General features: G+C 38.7%; 2 protein-coding genes across 6 annotated transcripts in view; both read right to left on the bottom strand.

Annotated features, from left to right (window-relative positions):
- The window catches only part of tln1 (talin 1), a 1,269,505-nt gene that overhangs the window by 167,269 nt on the left and 1,082,564 nt on the right, over positions 1-19,672 (bottom strand). The window lies entirely within an intron of this gene.
- psd3l (pleckstrin and Sec7 domain containing 3, like) overlaps positions 1-19,672 on the bottom strand; it is a 246,352-nt gene that overhangs the window by 53,158 nt on the left and 173,522 nt on the right. The gene's annotated exons all lie outside the window — the stretch shown is intronic.

Here is a 19,672-nt window from a genome sequence, read left to right as displayed (position 1 = left end):
TATTCAAGCCTCCTGCGTATGTCCTGAAGCGCGCTATACATTCATGCGGGTTTCAAATGACCAAAAAAGGCTTCGCTACATTCATGAGTATGCCAGATTAAAAGCGCAAACGTACTCCGTTGTCATCTGATACACATTTCACATGAAGTAACCTCCCCGTAACACTGATGTGACCCATGTTAGACACTCAAGCGGCTGATATCTCATAACAGTCAGCGTCTCATAACACTAAACACACGTCAGTTGATGTTACGTGAAGCTGCTAGATGACACACGATGCTTGTGCACTGCAACACACACCCACATAGCTTCTTTTTTTAAATGATTTTATAAATTAAATCACATGATCGGAGTGTAACTAGGTGTCCTGGTACCTATACAAAAGAAAAGGCAGTCTGTGCTTTCGGACAGATGGCTGCTTGTAAAGTTTTGAACAGTAATATATGTTTGAATGTTGATACGTGCACTTAAAAAGCTGTGCCTGCATGTGAATTATCAAATGCAACCTACATAGCAAAATTTCTCTGGCCCACATTATCAGCTTTTGCTTGGCCCACATGCCGCAGTGAATTACGGTACATGACTGGACCAAATCTGGCTTCCACGTAAGGGCCAAACATGGGGGCCTAGTCTCAGCCAAGATAATAACCAATAACTTTGCCTGAACTGGGCCAGCTATGGCCCATGTTTGGCCATTGTCTGGAAGCCAAAGGTGTGTCACGACTGCACTGAAACTGATAAACCCATAATGCATTACGCTTTAGGTGCGTTAATAATGGTAATGGTTAGTAATTGTGAATAATAATATCATTTGCAAAATAATAATTTTGTTTATAAAATATATGTAGGGGGGCGAGGCAGTGGCGAAGTAGGTAGTTCTGTCGCCTCACAGCAAGAAGGTCGCTGGGTTGCTGGTTCGAACCTCAGTTGGCATTTCTGTGTGGAGTTTGCATTTTCTCCCTGCGTTCGCGTGGATTTCCTCCGGGTGCTCCGGTTTCCCCCACAGTCCAAAGACATGTGGTACAGGTGAATTGGGTAGGCTAAATTGTCCGTATTGTATGAGTGTGTGTGTGAATGTGTGTGTGGATGTTTCCATGAGATGGGTTGCGGCTGGAAGGGCATCCGCTGCGTAAAAACTTGCTGGATAAGTTGGTGGTTCATTCCGCTGTGGCGACCCCAGATTAATAAAGGGACTAAGCCGACAAGAAAATGAATGAATGAAATATATGTAGGTTTTCACGGTGGCGCAGTGTAGGTAGCACAATCGTCTCACAGCAAGAAGGTCGCCAGTTCGGTCCCCGGCTTTTTTGTGGGGAGTTTGCATGTTCTCCCTGCGTTGGTGTCCAAACAGTCCAAAGACATGCGGTACAGGTGAATTGGGTAAGCTAAAATTGTCAGTAGTGTATGTGTGTGAATGAGTGGGCTTGGGTGTTTCCCATTACTGGGTTGCAGCTGGAAGGGTATCCGCAGCATTAAAATATGCTGGATAAGTTGGCGGTTTATTCCGCTGTGGCGACGCCAGTTTACAGGAAGCAATAGATTAACAAATCTTAATTGTGTCCTGGATTAAAATGAAGGCATTAGAAGATGCAAACATTCATTCATTCATTTACTTTCTTGTCGGCTTAGTCTCTTTATTAATCAGGGGTCGCCACAGCGGAATGAACCGCCGAAGATGCAAACAGAAAGATGAAAATGACTTTGTGCATCAAAATATTTCTTTACTCAAAATATTATTGAAATGTATTTTAAGTATGGGTCAAGATTGGCCAAACGCACGTGGCCCACAGATCAATTTTTAACACATGGGCTAAATACTTTATTTGACATCTGGCCCATGGCTTGTGTTCCGCCTTAAACACAGTGCCACCTCTGTCAAATCTGGGCCATGTTTGGCCGACATGCTATATGCCAGAGCGGGATAAATGCCTGATGTGCCAGCCTTAAGCCAAATCTGCAGAATTCTTTGCTGCCTGGGAATGATTTTTCAATTGATATTCTGGTGAAATTCAATTAGCAAACTAGTCAGGTAGGACAGGGACTATTACAGGAACATTATCAGGCAAGACTAAATAAAATTTAATAACGGCAAGGTCAGAGTATTCAGTTTTTGTATGAGATATAACTATTACTATCAATCAAGCAACACTGATGGCAAATGGCATAACATTTCTTTTTCCTAATTCTTATTCATTTTCCTTTGGCTTAGTCTCTGATTTATCAGAAGTCACCACAGCGGAAGGAATCGCCAACTATTCCAGCTTATGTTTTACACAGTGGATGCCCTTCCAGCAGCAAGCCAGTACTGGAAAATACCCATACACACTCTCACATTCACACAAACACTCTGTTTACCCAATTCTCCTATAGCGCATGTGTTTGGACTGAACTTTTATTACTACCGGTATTGACTAGAGGTGTGTGATCTATCACACTGTATAATATTGCCACTATTGTTTTAGTGATTCGTCGTATAATACCAATAATTAATATTGAGAAATGAATATGAGCCATGTTCAACAGGCTTGTTGCCAGTGCTCCAATATACACTCACCGGCCACTTTATTATGTACACCTGTCCAACTGCTTGTTAACACTAATTTCTAATCAGCCAATCACATGGCAGCAACTAAACGCATTTAGGCATGTAGACATGGTCAAGATGATCTTCTGTAGTTCAAACCGAGCATCAGATTGGGGAAGAAAGGGGATTTAAGTGACGTGGCAATGTTGCTGGTGCCAGACAAGCAGGTCTGAGTATTTCAGAAACTGCTGATCTACTGGGATTTTCACGCACAACCATCTCTAGAGTTTACAGAGAATGGTCTGATAATGTGAAAATATCCAGTGAGCGACAGTTCTGTGGGCGCAAATGCCTTGTTGTGGTCAGAGGAGAATGGCCAGACTGGTTCCAGCGGATGGAAAGGCAATAGTAACTTAAATAACCACTCATTACAACCGAGGTATGCAGAAGAGCATCTCTGAACACACAACACGTCCAACCTTGAGGTGGATGGGCTACAGCAGCAGAAGACCACACCGGGTGCCACACCTGTCAGCTAAAAACAGGAAACTGAAGCTGCAATTCACACAGGCTCACCAAATTTAGACAACAGAAGATTGGAAAAAAATTCTGCTTCGACATTCGGATGGTAGGGTCAGAATTTGGCATCAACAACATGAAAGCATGGAACAATCCTGCCTTGTATCAACATTTCAGGCTGGTGGTGGTGTAATGGTGTGAAGAATATTTTCTTGGCACACTTTGGACCCTTTAGTATCAACTGAGCATCGTGTCAATGCCACAGCCTACCTGAGAATTGTTGCTGACCATGTCCATCCCTTTTTGACCACAGTGTACCCATCTTCGGATGGCTACTTCCAGCAGGATAACGTGCCATGTCATTAAGTGTGAATCATCTCAGACTTTGAAAATGACAATGAGTTCACTGTACTTAAATGGCCTCCACAGTCACCAGACCCTAATCCAATAGAGCACCTTTGGGATGTGGTGGAACGGGAGATTCGCATTATGGATGTCCAGTCAACACATCTGCAGCAACTGCGTGATGCTCTCATGTCAACATGGAGCAAAATCTCTGAGGAATACTTGCAGTATCTTGTTGAATCTACGCCACAAAGGATTAAGGCAGTTAAACGGGGTCCGACCCGGTATTAATAAGGTGTAACTAATAATGTGGCCAATGAGTGTATACTTTTGCTGTGTTTTTTTTTCTGTCTCCTTATCATTTCAGATCAGTGTTGCAATTATCTACCGTAGTACAATGCATTGTTTCCCAAATGGTGCTGTATCTACGTCATTTAAGCCACAAAGTCATACGTCATGTGCTGTAGGCAGAGGGGTGATACAGTAACATTTGCAGTTTAAAAATTTAAGATCAAAACCAATGTGTGTTTTTTACTGTAACCGTAAGTTCACACCGAAAGCGGCGAGAGCGTCAAAGTAGCCGGATGTCATTCATTTTCAATGAGAGCCGGCGGCGATAGGCAGCGATAAGCGGCGAGGAGCAGCGCGGCGCGGCGCGTCTTCGCCGGCGTGAGCGTCGAGGAGAGTTGAAATGAAGTCAACTTTATGATAATGAGCTATGACGCGGTTCGGCGGCAAGCAATCAGAATGAAGACGTCCATCGCTTGATAGCAATTCAGAGAACACAGACCAGTGAACTTTGGTTCCGACCACAGTTGTTCCCAAGGGTTTGATTATTGCGGTCGCCGGATTTCCAATTATTTAAATTTTTTTCCTACAGAAACATACATTAAATAAGTTACTGGCGAGTTACTGATGTTCATTAATGATATATAAATTTATCTTAAAAAAGTGGGAATCTCACGCGATGTGACAGTACAAAACAGTACTGCTGCTTCAGGATATTTCAGACATATGGACACATATTGGATAAATTGAGCAAAGCCACACCACACGCAAATTGATCTTCCATTGTTGTATGAATTTGATAAGAAGTGCGCAACATTTTTACGCTAGAAACATGTTTTATGCAGGAATGTAACTGATATGCTGCAACGGCTCCTTTAAATATGAGATCAATGTAGCGAGTTTTGACGCTCTCGCCGCAGGAGCTGAAGGCAGAGAGCGTTGTCGCCAGGGCGGCCAGAGCGACCTTGGACGCTCTTGCCGCTTTCGGTGTGAACGTACGGTAACTAATGGCAATGACGTCTAAGGACGTCTTTTGTTCTACATAACTTTGCTTTAATATCCAGATTCGTTCACATCAGTCTGGGGGTCTGTCATGGTGCTAGAGCCAGTACGCACATGCACACTCTTTAAAAAGCATGCTTTAACTCTCAAAACAAACTAACAGACACGGCATTGAATATGTATATCAGGGTATATGCAGGAATCCAGGTAATTTCAATACCCTTTTTAAGACTTTTGAAAGACCTTCTCAGAATATTTTAAGACTTCATCGCCACTTAATCAATATTAAACCTTTAACTTAATAAACAGTTGTTTATAAACAGTTGTAGTTAAATAAATCAATGGAGCAAAATCATGCAATATGCCTCAGCTAATCTAAAGAAGAAACAAAGCTTGAATGAATAAATTACGCAGTTGTTTTCAGCGACAGGCTTCAGCCATTATTTAAACTCGTCTTTCTTCAACCAGGAGTACGCAAACTTACATTTACCCATTTTGCCGTCTGTTTCGCTCTATGGTTTCGCTACATGTGGAGAGCGTCACATCCCCTTCCCGCGTTTGTCGCAAATTATGTGATAGAAGCTTGGCCGGACGCACCTAGGCCTGAACCAATCATGTAAATCGAGCACGTCGTTGTTAATATTAAAGGAAAAGAAATATATTTATGCTTTTATGGAGTCAAACACTTTGGACAGCGCTTGAACAAAATTTGAGACCTTGTAAAAACCCGAGTAAGACTTTTTAATACCTTTTAAGGGTCTTAAATTTCCCACAATTGATTGATCAACTTTAATTACTTTTTAAGACCCCGCGGACACCCTGTATATGCATAACATTAAAAATATAGTTTACTTTAAGCGTATGCTGGCTTTACTCAAAATATATGCTGTTTGGACAACTTATTTTTTTATGTTTAATCTACCTAAATTTGTAAAGTAAAAAAAAAATGTAAAAAAAATAAATAAATAAATAAAAATAAATAAAAAATAAATAAATAAAATAAATGAATAAATAAGAGGAAATAAAAAGAAATAAACAAATAAATAAATAAATAAACAAACAAGTTTACTCAATTACTTCATGTTGTCCCAGCACAAATCGATTGTTTGGAAGCCAGCGTATTTTGTTTATGCGTATGTCTATGCAAGACAGTGTCCCGCTTCAAGGTTGAGAGCTTCCAAATACACTCGTCTGCGATGCTGTTGTGCTAATGTTTGCTGAAGCTAGGAATTCAGAGAGAAAAAAAACACGGAATTGTTGATCTATGTTGATAACGGTGGAACTTGCGACCTCAGTTGGCCAACAATGCTTTTGGGAAATGCACCACCGATCGACTTCGCACAACGCTTCCTGAAAAATCCATACTGCGCTGTGCAAATAAACGAGACAAAGAGCATCTAGAATAAATCTACATGTTCAACCAATGAAAACATTGATATTATAATAATGGTATAGATTTCATTGAAATAATAGCAGTGATTATTTAAAAGCAGAACAAGAGAATAACTGCACCTAATCTAACTAAATCATCAGCTTTCTTTAATCCAAACCAAATTGATCCACATCCTCCGCTCTCTGTGTATCTATTTTCCCATTTCAATACTCTCAAAGTGAGGAGTGTCAATGTTCATATGTGTACAAACACAAAGCCATGTTCCTCTCTCACATGAGATGTGTGTGTGGCAGCGGGATACCGCCCGCAGGACAGCAGACACATCAGAGGAACAGTGTTAACGGCACAACAGCAAACACACGGGTGTGAAAGAGGGAGCGAGTTCCACCGTGGAGGGTAATGCTGGCGTAAATCAAGAATCAAACACAGTGGCCAATAAAACAGAGAGATGCTGTTAACGCGGGTCAAGGTGACACGTTAATGCCATCAAAATAACAGATGTTCGGAACAGCATGCATCTCATTCAATAACCGGTGCAAACGACCAAACAGCCGTCACCAAACCATCCATCACTTTAAGAAGCAAATCGCTGCCTTTTTGCCTTCAGGTACAGACATAAATCCAGTGTAAGGACACAGACATGTCTGGTCCGGTGGGAAATGCAGCATTTCTTTGAGTGCAAGTGTTGCGTCCAGTGCTGCAGGCACAATCGCATCCCACTGAACTACAACACAAGGGCTGCACTTATTAACAGCGCTACATGAAGTGTGTGTGTGAGAAAGCAGCACAGCATGCCAATAGTTATGTCCAAAAATCCCAGAGAGATCATTGTTAATACAGCATCACAATGCCAAAAGAAATCATCTCCACTGCAGGCACACAAACACCACAGCAAACGCCAGGCTCGTTACCTTCTCCTTCTTGGGCAGTCCAGTGTTGAATTCGGCAGAATTGGACACTTTGAGAGACTTGGAGCGATGCTGGGGTTGACGCCTGACCGACTCCTCCCTTCCGTACTTGACGGAGCCGCCGGCCCGCATACGGACCTTTCCGGTCCCCTGAACGCTGTTTACCCCGATCATCTCCTCCGATTAAAGCCCTTTCACACGCACACGGCGCGAGAGAGGAGATCAAGCTTGATCCGGAGCCCGCAGACGTCTCCACACAACAGGGGAGATGTTTGAGGAGGCGGCGGTGAGGAAAAGAGTGAAAACGAATAGACCAGCAAAAGCAGACCGGCGCACAAATGTCCCTGGCTTCAAGACACAAGCAGCGCTGCTCTCTCCCGCATCACTCGCTGGAGTGTTTGGATACAGAGCGATAGTTTCTCTGGAAGCAACACGTCAGTGACTGGTAGAGTCAGGGAGACACAGACTAAGAGAGAGAGAGAGAGAGGGAGAGAGAAGGGGAGACGAGGTGCTCCTCCCATTCTGAAGTGAGCCAGTGTTAAGATCGATTCATTTATATTTCAAACAGCCGGTGTGAGATGCCCACCGGACCCACTCGCATCTGCACAGAGACCATCCCGGCCAACGCACAGCTGTAATCTGCCTCAAAAAGAAGACTAGCAAACTAGCTGAAGATCAACTTCTGTTCAAATCGACGCAGCTCTGTCTCTGAGGCTGCTAATATTGAAGAAATGGCCAAATGTGAGCGCTACTTTTGAACGCAATAAGTCTTTCATGCGCATTTCTCCATATCTTGAGGTGGTTTATGATAATAATGGCTTTGGAATAATGAGAGAGATTCTTTCCAACATGCCCGGCTCTAGGCTGCAATTCAAAGATCTGTGAGAAATCCATCACCTCGTTATGATTTCAGCTGGAATCAATAATTCACAGTGTTCAAAGCGCATACTAATGCTCCATTAAACACATCTGAATGACTGTCTGAAATACAACTGATTATAAGCAGGGAGGTTTATTTACGTTGCGAATGTGGAACTGTTAATGTCCAAACTTCATGCAATATGAAGGACAAACCATTTTGACTGACTTAAGTACAAGATCTGACCAAAAAAAAAAAGTTTGTTTTAGGAGATTTGAACAAAGAGTGAACACATTTTTCATAGTATTATTATCTGGAATACTTGCTGTGACAATTTTGAGACATTAATGATTAAGACAATTCTCTAAATTGAGCACACCCAATAAATACGTTTACATGGAAATCAGCAGTGGTCTAACGTAACTAATTACAAACACTCAAATTACTGCAGTCGAGTAGTTTTTCTCAGGAATTGTAGTTTTAAAAATGTGTATTTTTACTTTCTCTTGAGTGCATTTTTAGTGCTGTATCTGTACTTTTACTTCACTACTTTCCTTCAACCTGCAGTCACTACTTTTTCTTGTCTATGGGGATTTAAAAAATCTGTTCTGTGATTTCACCAATCAAATCACACACAGGAAGTAAATCACATCATACTGAACTACCTCAAGACATGAGCAATTCATAACTGCAGCAAATTGTTTGGCATTAAAAGTGTACAAGAACATGTCCAAAATCTTTACACGCATTGGCCCAGAGACTGTTTAGATGCATGTCACTGATGAGAAAATGACGGATGTTTACTGTATGATTACCAAAATGGCCTTAAACATCCAGCAGGCACAAGACATCAACATGACAGACTGACGTTGTAACCTAACGTTGTGAGGACGTTGCATTTTGTTTGGAATGAAAAATCGGGTTGACGTCAGAACTCAACGTCACTGTCTAACGTTCACCCTAAAACCAACCAAATATCAACCTCCAATGATGTTACAGCTTGACGTTGTGGGGACTCATCTATCAGATGTTGGATTTTACTTGCCATACCTGATGAATAAATTTCAGTATTTGACGTCAATATGACGTTGGTTTAAGACGTCGGCACGAAGTTGGATTTTGGTCACTTTCTAAAACAACCTAAAATCCTCCAAATATCAACATCATTTGATGTCGTTTTTGGACATCAATATAATGTTGTACCTAGACGCTGATGATGTTGTGTGCCTGCTGGGCAATAACTAGATGCACTACAGAATATTACGTTTACACACATCCACAAATTAGATGTAAATGCATCAGCTTTTCACTGTGTAATACTCACTACTCTTGAGTATTTTTAAAATGGCTACTTTTTACTCATACTTTGAGTAATATTTACACCAGATACTTTTACTCTACTTGCACTACATTTTTAGGCAAGTAATGGTACTTTTACTTGAGTATGAATTTTCAGTACTCTTTCCACCACTGGACATCAGTAATCTGATTATTTGCCTTAATCTAATTAAGACAATAATATAAATTAAGTTGTTTACATGAGTTGCTTTTGAATGTTCCTTTCATGATCCCGTTTTACATGTTATAGCACATAATCTGATTAATGTCATCGCGTCACCGCGCTATTCACATTTCCTCTGGAGTTTCATGTAATTTTGGGTGTTTCAGTTTCTAGTTTGTTGACTTTAACTGCACTTTGGCACTTTCTCTTTCATTCAGAATCATTTCCAGCATGCTCCCCGTGACAAACGAGATATTGGATGAAACTATGAACTGCTGGAAGAGTGTTGTTTAATGGAAGTTCATACCGCAAGCTGAATGGAAGAAAAAAAAAAACTTCTGCATAATATGATGCATGTGTATAAACAGAAACAATGGTCCCAATGTATTTCCTGTTTTACATTTTTAATTTCTATAGCTTCCAAGAATCCAAAAAGAGCCACATATTGATCAATAATGTTATGATAGCTGTTTTAACATTAAGTTATGATTGGATTGCCATGTTACTGTTATGAAATAGTTTAATAACAAGCAGGACATGTTTATGGGTCAATGATATCACCACATTAAAATGGTCTATAGTCCAGAAGACTAATCTGAGGGCAATCATAGATATTCTTGCCTCTGTTTTCCAGAAATGTGTGGCCAGCCAGAAAAATGCTCAAGTGTAATTACTTGAGATGCGTTATTTTTAAGGTTACAGATCACACTGTGCTAGACATCTACTTATAGTGGCACATTTAATGTTTTCATGTGAAGAAATTCAAATGTCAACATGTTTAGTTAGATAAGGCTGATGAAAGGCATAAGCCCAAAATATACTTGAACAAGCAGTAATATTTGCGCACTCAACACATTCATCCTTAACCAGAGTTGCTGGTTCTTCTAATCCCCTCACACAAGCACTCGTCAATGTGGGTGTTATTGTTTTTTTGCCTTCTGCAGTAGTATGTTGCTGTTTCTTTTCTGAATGTGAAACAATGGCTGACACAAAAAGAGCGTTAACATGGACAAATTACGTTAATTAAAAATACATGAAGTAAAAATCAGGCAAACTGCACATACAGTACATTCGTGCTCTTCTGTTGATGAACATTAGTTATGTTTCCATACAGAAACGTCAATAAAATTTTTGCGCAAAACTGGAATATCGCATAAAAGGCATGTAAATAAAGTGCCGTTTCCACCCAACGAGTCAAAGAGAATAAAATTGTCACTTGCTGATTAACTGGCGCCAAATATCAAAAGTAAAAATGGAATTTGCTGCAGTAGGAGAAGCTGTGTGAATCTTTTCTTTATTTAATAAATGACCTGCACCTCAGAAGACAATTACCGACACGCAATGAACGTGTGATGGCGTTTGAAGGCGTGAGACGCGGAGTACAGATGCTCTTGACAGTTGTGGAGGAAATTAATAATATAATAACAGTAATTTTAAGACGGTTACGGCATTTTAAAAAAGTCAAAACAGCATTTCAGATGTTTTACAATCTGCTCAGCCTGCTGGTTTGTCCATTCACACACATTTTCATCATCATATGATCTCTTACAACAAAATCAGATGACTTTTTTAATAATCATACTAGAATTTGTTTGGTAAAAGTGTTTCCATTATAGTTAAGCGCATCTAGTCTTATCTAATAAAAAGTTTATCTTACTCAGTTATGCGCATACGATTTTATGCGGATTTTCAAAATTGATGCGCATCTTGGCATTTCCATCAACTGTTTTTTATACGCATATTCAAAACATAGCTACTGTGATCTGTATGCAGGCTCTCATTCATTCATTCATTCATTCAATTTCTTGTTGGCTTAGTCCCTTTATTAATCCGGGGTCGCCACAGCGGAATGAACCGCCAACTTATCCAGCAAGTTTTTACGCAGCAGATTTCCTTCCAGCCGCAACCCATCTCTGGCAAATGTAGGCTCTCATGTAAACAAAAATAAAACAATTTTGGCTGCAGCTAAACACTCAAACAGGTGCAAAGATCTTGCATATGTTGGATTGCTCTATTGACAGTAGTGTAGAAGAAGACTAGCTTTATGTATACACTAGCACTGTAAAGCAGGACAGTGAGCATCATAAGAAAGCATGGTGAAAATATAAAAGCTACACTGTATGTGTCATGATGGATGATGTCTGCAGTCAAGTGAGGCCAAAGAACAGAGGAGCCAATGACTGTGCAGCAGTAACAGAAGCATAAAGAGTGACGCTGCACCCAAGCAGAGGATCATTGGTTTGTTCTGCGTGTCCATGGACTGGAACCTCCATACACACTGATGCTATCAAAAATAGAACTTTCTCACTGATGAGAAGAGATCAGCTCCCATTCAGGAGTGAAATTTAAACTCTGCATTCAAAGTGTCTATGGCAGCCAAATCCCACTCATGCCCACCAGAGTAGGTGGCACATGGTGTCTGGCTCGTCTTCTGAGAGCTGTACACCAGTTCCTTAGAAAAGCAGGAAGGCTGTGGATCAGCACAGATAATTAATCCACACTTAACCTCAATTATTATTTGTTTTACTTTCTTTGACGGCTTTTAATCCAACAAATAGCTTTGTATGTTCTGTTTTCACTTGTCTTCATGCAAGATTCAATCAATTTACACTGATAGTCAAGTTTTAAACCAAACACAGTGAAAATGGCCATTTAGAGAGCTTTCATTTCATTATTCATTCATTTTCTTTCTGGCTTATTCCCTTTAATAATCTTATGATAAACTTATCCAGCATATGTTTCACACAGCAGATGCCCTTCCAGTTGCAACCCATCACTGGGAAACATCCATACACATTCATTCACACACATCCACTATGGACAATTTAGCTTACACAATTCACCTATCACACCCCCTAGTTTTTCACGATTTTTTTGTTGTTGTGATTTTTTGTGATAAAAATGACTGATTTTGTGGCGGTAATTCCCAGAAATGTGCGGACAATTTAGCGATTAAAGTATATAAATATAAAAAATGATATATATATAATCTTATTTACCTATTAGGTAGCCTACTATGTTAGGTGTGCCACTTCTTTTTAGAAGACAGATCTAAAACGATAGGGATTAAGCCAAAGTAAGGCTGTATAATTTTTATGCACAAACTTTTCTCTCTCAGATTTCGCTCCTCACAGCATCTGACATGCACCTCACTCAGAAAACGCGTTATGCTGTGTTTACACCAGACACGGAACGCACGGATAAATCACGTGTAAATAGACACGTGAACATTTTGAGTTTACTCGATTTATTCGCGCGTCAAATGTTCTTCATATCCGCGTCAAATCTGCTTCAATGTAGCTTCATTGCTAAATGGCTAACATGGATTTTATTGAGAAAATAACTGTGTTTATGTGCTTTATGAAGAATAAAATAACAGCGTCAATTTGTTTGGAGTCGTGTCTGAGTCAACTAGATCATTTCAGCGGTGCACTCAGCTCTGTGAGCTCATAAACTCCTCCAGAGACTTAACTTGGATGATGGAGGTTTTCAGCAGTGCTTCTGACTGAGCTGAGCCCAGATTGATCAACTGTTGTCAATGCTGTCAGTGTAGGCAGGAGGATTTTCCCCCAGGACACCAACAACAGGCGCTATGTCATAATCAAAACCCCCACAAGAGCAAATGATTGGGTAACGCAGCATGAATATCCGCTGTAGTTTAGATTTTCGACTTTGAGTGTTTTGCGCAAAACACGCGATACGCCCATTAAGCTTGTCAATCATGCAAAACGCTCAACTCAAATCACTGTATTCACGAGAATCACATCACTCGCGCCGCCTCATTCACGATAATCGGCTGCAGGATGTCTATTCGTATCTTTGCATTGACTTAACTTGTAAATCACTCGCGCTTGACACTTCTTCCCTGCCTGGTGTGAAAGCAGCATTATTGGTTCCCCTACCATAATACACCTAAAACACGGATTGCCGTAATAACTCATCGCAGGGAAGCATTTCGATTTTCTCTCGTTAACTGCAGGGAAAGAGTTAAACGAAATCACCAATCGATGTCATGAACATTATGATATCAGCCATACGTGTAAAAACTAATAATGTCTTTCAATTTGGTCAAGTCCAGCTGCCGTCATACTTGAACCAGACTCCATCATTGTAAGCTGCTTGCTGTTCTGTCTGTTCCATTGCTCCGTTTTTTAGATGTTTGCTCACGCTTTATTTTGCAGTCTGAAGCACGTCAAACGCACAAAATGCCCAATTTGCACCCCAGGATGTCTAATCGCATCTTTGCATTGACTTCAATTGTGAATCACTCACGCTTCATCCACGTTTGCTTACTGCACAGGCTGCACAACACCCCCGCCCCCATGTAATGTGTAATGCTTGTGAGGGCGCAGGTGAGACGTAATTTTTTGAGAGACACTTAAATACATCTTGTGCGCTGCATATGCAACGTTTATAAGACATGTAAAACATTTAATTGCAAACTGAAATAAATATATTTGGATTATACGGTTTGGAATTTGATGTTTTATAAGATTATTTACATTTAATTAAGAATTTTGCGGTATCGCCAAAATTTGCGATTTTTGGTTGATTTTGCGTTAAATTCAGCAATCGTGGAATCGCGAAAAAACTATGGGGTCTGACCTATACCACGTCTTTGGACTGTAGGGGAAACCAGAGCACCCAGAGGAAACCCATGCGGGAGAACATGCAAACTCCACATAGAAATGCCAACCGACACAGTCAAAGCTCAAACCAGCGACCTTCTTGCTGTTAGGTGATCGTGCTACCCACTGAGCCACCGTGACGCCCATGTTTAGACAGATTTGCAGTGCCAAATTCAGTTTAGGTTTAACCAATAACGTGTCTTCACTGTGTCAGTGTCTATTTTGGCCATTTCATGATGATTGTAATTTCAAGATGACAACACATAACATTCTGTTTGGATCTGTTCATATACTTGCACGTTTCCATGGTAACTAGCCTGCAATTATCTGCAGGGGTCAGGTGGTACAATGATCACGTGATCCAAGACTCTCTAAAATATCCCAGATTACAAGTAGTAATTATAAGTACTTCGAGGATGTGGATTGTCTTCACAGGTTGGAATCACGAAATTCGTTTTTTAATAAACCAATATATTTGAGTATGTTGTTGGTGACTTGCTGACTGAAAATAACATTATACCACGTCTGCTATTTAATAACCAGAAAAAATTGGGGCTGGAGTGCGGGGGTTGGTTGGGTCATAACTGATGATAATTAGTGTGTGTATTGGGGGTGGGGCAACCCGCAGGTGATAATGTGAGCTCTGCTTCTAAAGGAAAAGACAGGGGGAGTCAATACATCAAAGCAACTAGATGAACTGGTGTCCTGACAGGCGAAAAATAGCCTAATCTATAATCCCAAAACTAGTCAATCGCGCCACAGTAAATTTTGATGAACAACATTACAGTTTACATTCATATAATTAGCTTGCTAGGAGTGAAGACAGGATTTTGTCAGTGAGAAAGTGTGAATAGAGGAGATTATAGTGGACGCGGAAGTGATTTGCCACAGTTAGACCAAGATTAAAAAATCTTGGTAAAAATTTACAGCGGCTAGGCTATCTACAGTGCTCAGCATAATTGTGTACACCCCATTTAGAAAATGAATATTTCTCTCTAATTCTCAGTGAATATAACAGATTTAGGAGAAAACAGATTTTTTAAACAGATATATTTATTAAAATAATATTTTAGTCACTAAACATATTTAGAAATGGAACGATAATACAATTCAAGAAAAATATTGCAAAATAAATTACAACCTACAAAATTTCAACTAAATGTTTCTATTTTTTTGCTTTTCTTGATTTTTCCTCTTTTTAAATTTTTTTATTTATTATTTTTTACAACATAAATTTGGGTGTACTAGTTTTTGGACCATCATCATAAGTTATTTTGTTAGATAAGCTCTAGATTTGGGTTCAGTACTGACTAATCTAATGCATATGCACAAATATCATACTATACCTTCCTATTAAAAATATGAATTTAAAAGATTTGGGAGGGATGTACTTATATACGCTGAGCACTGTATAGGCCATACTACAGCTTGATTTTCTTTTTCTGAAATCATTTAAGAGTTTATTTGGCTGTCTTGGATCACTGTATTGCTGAAATGTCCACCCTGGTTTCATCTTCATCATCCTGCTAATGTAGATGCTGGACTGAAGCAGCGAATATTCATTTACAATGAAGAAGGGCAGAAGGTTACTGAATAATTACTGAGAGATTTCAGCTGCAGTCTGGGCTTTCACTGCCTTCATCTTCCTTTCTTCATGTGTTCAATACTTTTTCATTTGTGTCATTCCATTTTATTACACATAACTTAATTTGTAAACTAATTAATATTGTTTACTTTGCAAATTTTAAGTCAACAGTACCTTTAGAAATATGTTTTCTGGAACATATATGGACATATATATATGGAATTCTTACCCCTCCCCCACACACACACACCCTAACTAACTAACTAACTAACTAACTAACTAACTAACTAACTAACTTTATCTATTTTTGTTACACTGTTACATTTTGTTATCTTACATAAGAATTTGTTTTTATTATTATTTAATAATAAATACTATATTATTATTATATTAATTGATACTATTAATTAAAATATACATTTTATTTACAAGCAAATTGTGGTCTGTGCATTAAATTAAAAACCTCTAAGCAATCTATTATGTTTTATTATTCCATGGTAGTTTTTAAAAATATATTTTTTATAGAAATTTTAGAACACAGATTATACAGTGCAATAACATAGCATGAAATTGACATCAATATAATACAAAATTATTCAAAGAAAGATTTAAGGCTTTAAGATCATTAACTATTCTTTTTGCTTTGGTATTTCTTGTTTCTTCTATCATACACAGGTAATGACCTATTTCTATTTTAAAGTGAGTAAAATAATTTTTTTCACTGCCAATTTACATTGATGCATAAATATTCCATATATAATGTGCAAATTAACAACAGACCAAATCTTGAAATCAACTGCATTCTCGTAATAAATAAAACACCTTTTTCTTTTAATTCTAACTCAATATTCAGACTCCGTTTAAAAAAGATCACACCAAAATAATTATGTAAAAACACAATCATAAAAAAAGAACAATGCTTTCCTCTTTATCAGTACAGAAAACACATTTTAAATCAACATCTTTACAAAATTTAGCAATTTCCTTTTTTAAAGGGGAAAAATAATTGTCCACTGTAGAAATGATACAATTGGTAATAAAATAAATTCCTCCATAAATACACATGACAGAGATCACGCCGAGTCGCTCGCATCTTGTATCAGTCGCAAAATATGCAAAACATGTATGAAAGACAGTGTGTTGTACATGGTGCATGTATTCAAACATAAGCAAAAATTGATTAATTTAGCACAGAGATTAATATTGTTAAACTGTAAACAGAAAGCTGATCCTACATCTAATGAGGGAAGCAATGAAACATTTAAAACGGGAGATAATCAGATTCTCCATAAAAAAAGAAAGAAGACAAATTCTATCAAATCTGTCAACCTTTCATAGATTATTTTAAAGATCTAAATTCTACTATTAATTTAGATTAAAACTAAAGGTCAGTATTTGGTTTCTATTTTCCTAATTTTTTTTTTGTTTTGTTTGTATTTTCTTAATTTTTTTTTATTATTGACTTATTGTATGTATTTATTGTCATTTTCCTTTTTTATGTATTGTTTGTATGTTATTTTTATTGTCAATTGTTGTGTAAATGTTTGTAGGTCAGAATTTGTAAGTCACTGTGTGTAAATGTTTAAAAAACATTAAAGAAAGTTAGAAAAAAAAAGATATTTATTAAATGTTTCAATATCCAGGTGGAGGAAAAAGGTCAAATGTAGCTTCACCCGCCTCATTTTTCTACTGCATTATTATGATGTCGCTCAAAACTTTGAAGAAAATTCAGTTTAGCATGACAAACCCTGTTTAAATATGCAGCACTTCTGTTCAGAATATATAAATGTGCTTTAAAACCAGTTATCTTAGGATTTTGCTTTGTAATGCAAAAGACAGAGCACTTTCGAACACATCTGATGAAGGTTTTATTAATATTATTCTCAGCAGGTTTGTCATCAGGTTGCTTAAGACGGAATGGTCACTTGCCAGACAATATGCCTTAATGTGGCAAGCGAGCCAATGGACTGATGCATCATCATGCCCATCTGTTCCCTACAGTGAGCTGCAGAGCGAGTGTCTCCTGAAGCTACCAGCATCCACCGCTTTACCGCCAGCAGCATTTCTGTCACTCTTACAAAATGGATGATGCTAACCTTCCTGACTTGCTTTAAAGAGTATTGGTTGTGTATCTGCATAACAACAGCGGCAATGATGCTTAACGCCTTGCAGATAAGTAAGACTCAAATCATAAACAAAGAATTTATGAAAATCAACATTAATCAGAAACAAAGCAGCAAGATCTTTATGATTGCATTCATTTATTTATTCTGTGTTATTTAAATACACCACAAAGGTCAAAAGTTGTGTTTTATTTTAATTTTTTCTTGATCTCAACTACAGTAAAGTGGTACAAATTGAATTTGACATTAAAATGTCATTAAATACTTGAAACTGTTGACATGATTAAATAATAAAATGATTTGACATAGTATTGATATTTTATTGAGAATTGTTAGGGACAAATTCATTTGTTAATTTTCTTTTCAGCATATCCAGCGTATGTTTTAGGCAGCGGATGCCCTTCCAGCTGCAACCCATCACTGGGAAACATCCATACACACTCATTCACACAAATACACTACGGAAAAATTTTACTTGCCCAATTCACCTGTACTGCATGTCTTTGGACTGTAGGGGAAACTGGAGCAAACCTACATGAACACGTAGAGAATATGCAAACTCCACACTAAAATGCCAACTGACCCAGCCAAGGCTTAAACCGACAACCTTCTTGCTGTGAGGTGATCGTGCTACCCACTGCGCCACCGTGCTGCCATGACAAATTCAGTAAAGTAGACAGATGTTCACATGTATGTGTGTGAGGCCAATGCATGAGTGCATTAAAGCAATGCAGTTAAACACCAGCATATTACTCTATTCTTAACCATGATGACACACATTTAGTACTAATCCACATGGTGGCAAAAGCTGAACTATTCTGAAACTTGACCGCTGTGCGTGTAGGAACAGCTGACAGTGGCCAAAGCAATGACAAACAGCAGTGGAACGGGAGCTCACAAACGCATTTAAATCAGTAAACAAATCGACACGTGTCGCGTTTTCATCATGGCATTAGACGCGATATGAGAATATAGAGTTAACCAGATACAGTACACGCAGTTACAAGTAACAAAACACAATTAAATACATCATTTGCAAGCTAGAGAAAACAAGGAGGCAGCCATTTCAATCGCACTTACTTACACTTGGGAAATAGAGGAAGAAACGGATCTATGATCCATGTACTAATACAGTTCCTGTCGGCTATGACAAAGTTTCATACATCAATAGTGTTTCTGTTTCAGTTTTTCAGTTTCTGTTTCAGTGTTTCTGATCCTTCCTTTAACAAACGGCCGATTGGGTAGAGAAAATAACACTAACTTTCCCCTCAAACTTCTAATAATATCCAGCTGAGCACATCGTCTGACTGAATGACTTGATTCAACTGGGATCTGCTACTGTGTTTGAGGGTGGGGCCGCGATTTCAATTTTCCCGGGGTTGCGCTCACAACAATTGGGCGGGGCGTAAGTTTCGTATCGACATCACACCGAAGCAGCTAAAGACTCGTTATCAAGACCACTCGTTTGAAGCAATATGAGTCGACTCTTTTGTAAATGAATCAATTGCTTTAAACACTGCACTTTCAGACTTAAGCCTTAACTGGATATTTCACTTCACTTAGAGCTGTGTTACACACAACACGGGAGGTCATTTTTAAAAACCCACAATAGGGGCTCTTTAAAAAGTTTAAATTAGTTGACAGTTTCCATATTATTTCACTTTACTCATGATTTTACTTTTCTTATTGATTCTTGCTTGTTTATTTATTGCCACAAGTGGCTATTTTATAGCAAGATCAACATAGAGTTATTATTAGAGTATTATTACATAGTAACTTTAATACCATCTTCGAATTTAAACAAGAGGTGATACAACGTAAATAAATTAATAGATATAAATAAATAAAAATTTACATTAACAACATTATATAAGGGCGACGCAGTGACGCAGTAGGTAGTGCTGTCGCCTCACAGCAAACTGTCGCCTCACTGGGTCGCTGGTTCGAACCTCGGCTTAGTTGAGGTTTCTGTGTGGAGTTTGCATGTTCTCACTGCG

This window comes from Danio rerio, chromosome 10 (assembly GCF_052040795.2).
Source record: "Danio rerio strain M-AB ecotype USA chromosome 10, GRCz13ab, whole genome shotgun sequence".
NCBI lineage: Eukaryota > Metazoa > Chordata > Actinopteri > Cypriniformes > Danionidae > Danio > Danio rerio.
The sequence above is the reverse complement of the archived record's forward strand: the minus strand, read 5'-3'. Positions and strand labels throughout refer to the sequence as shown.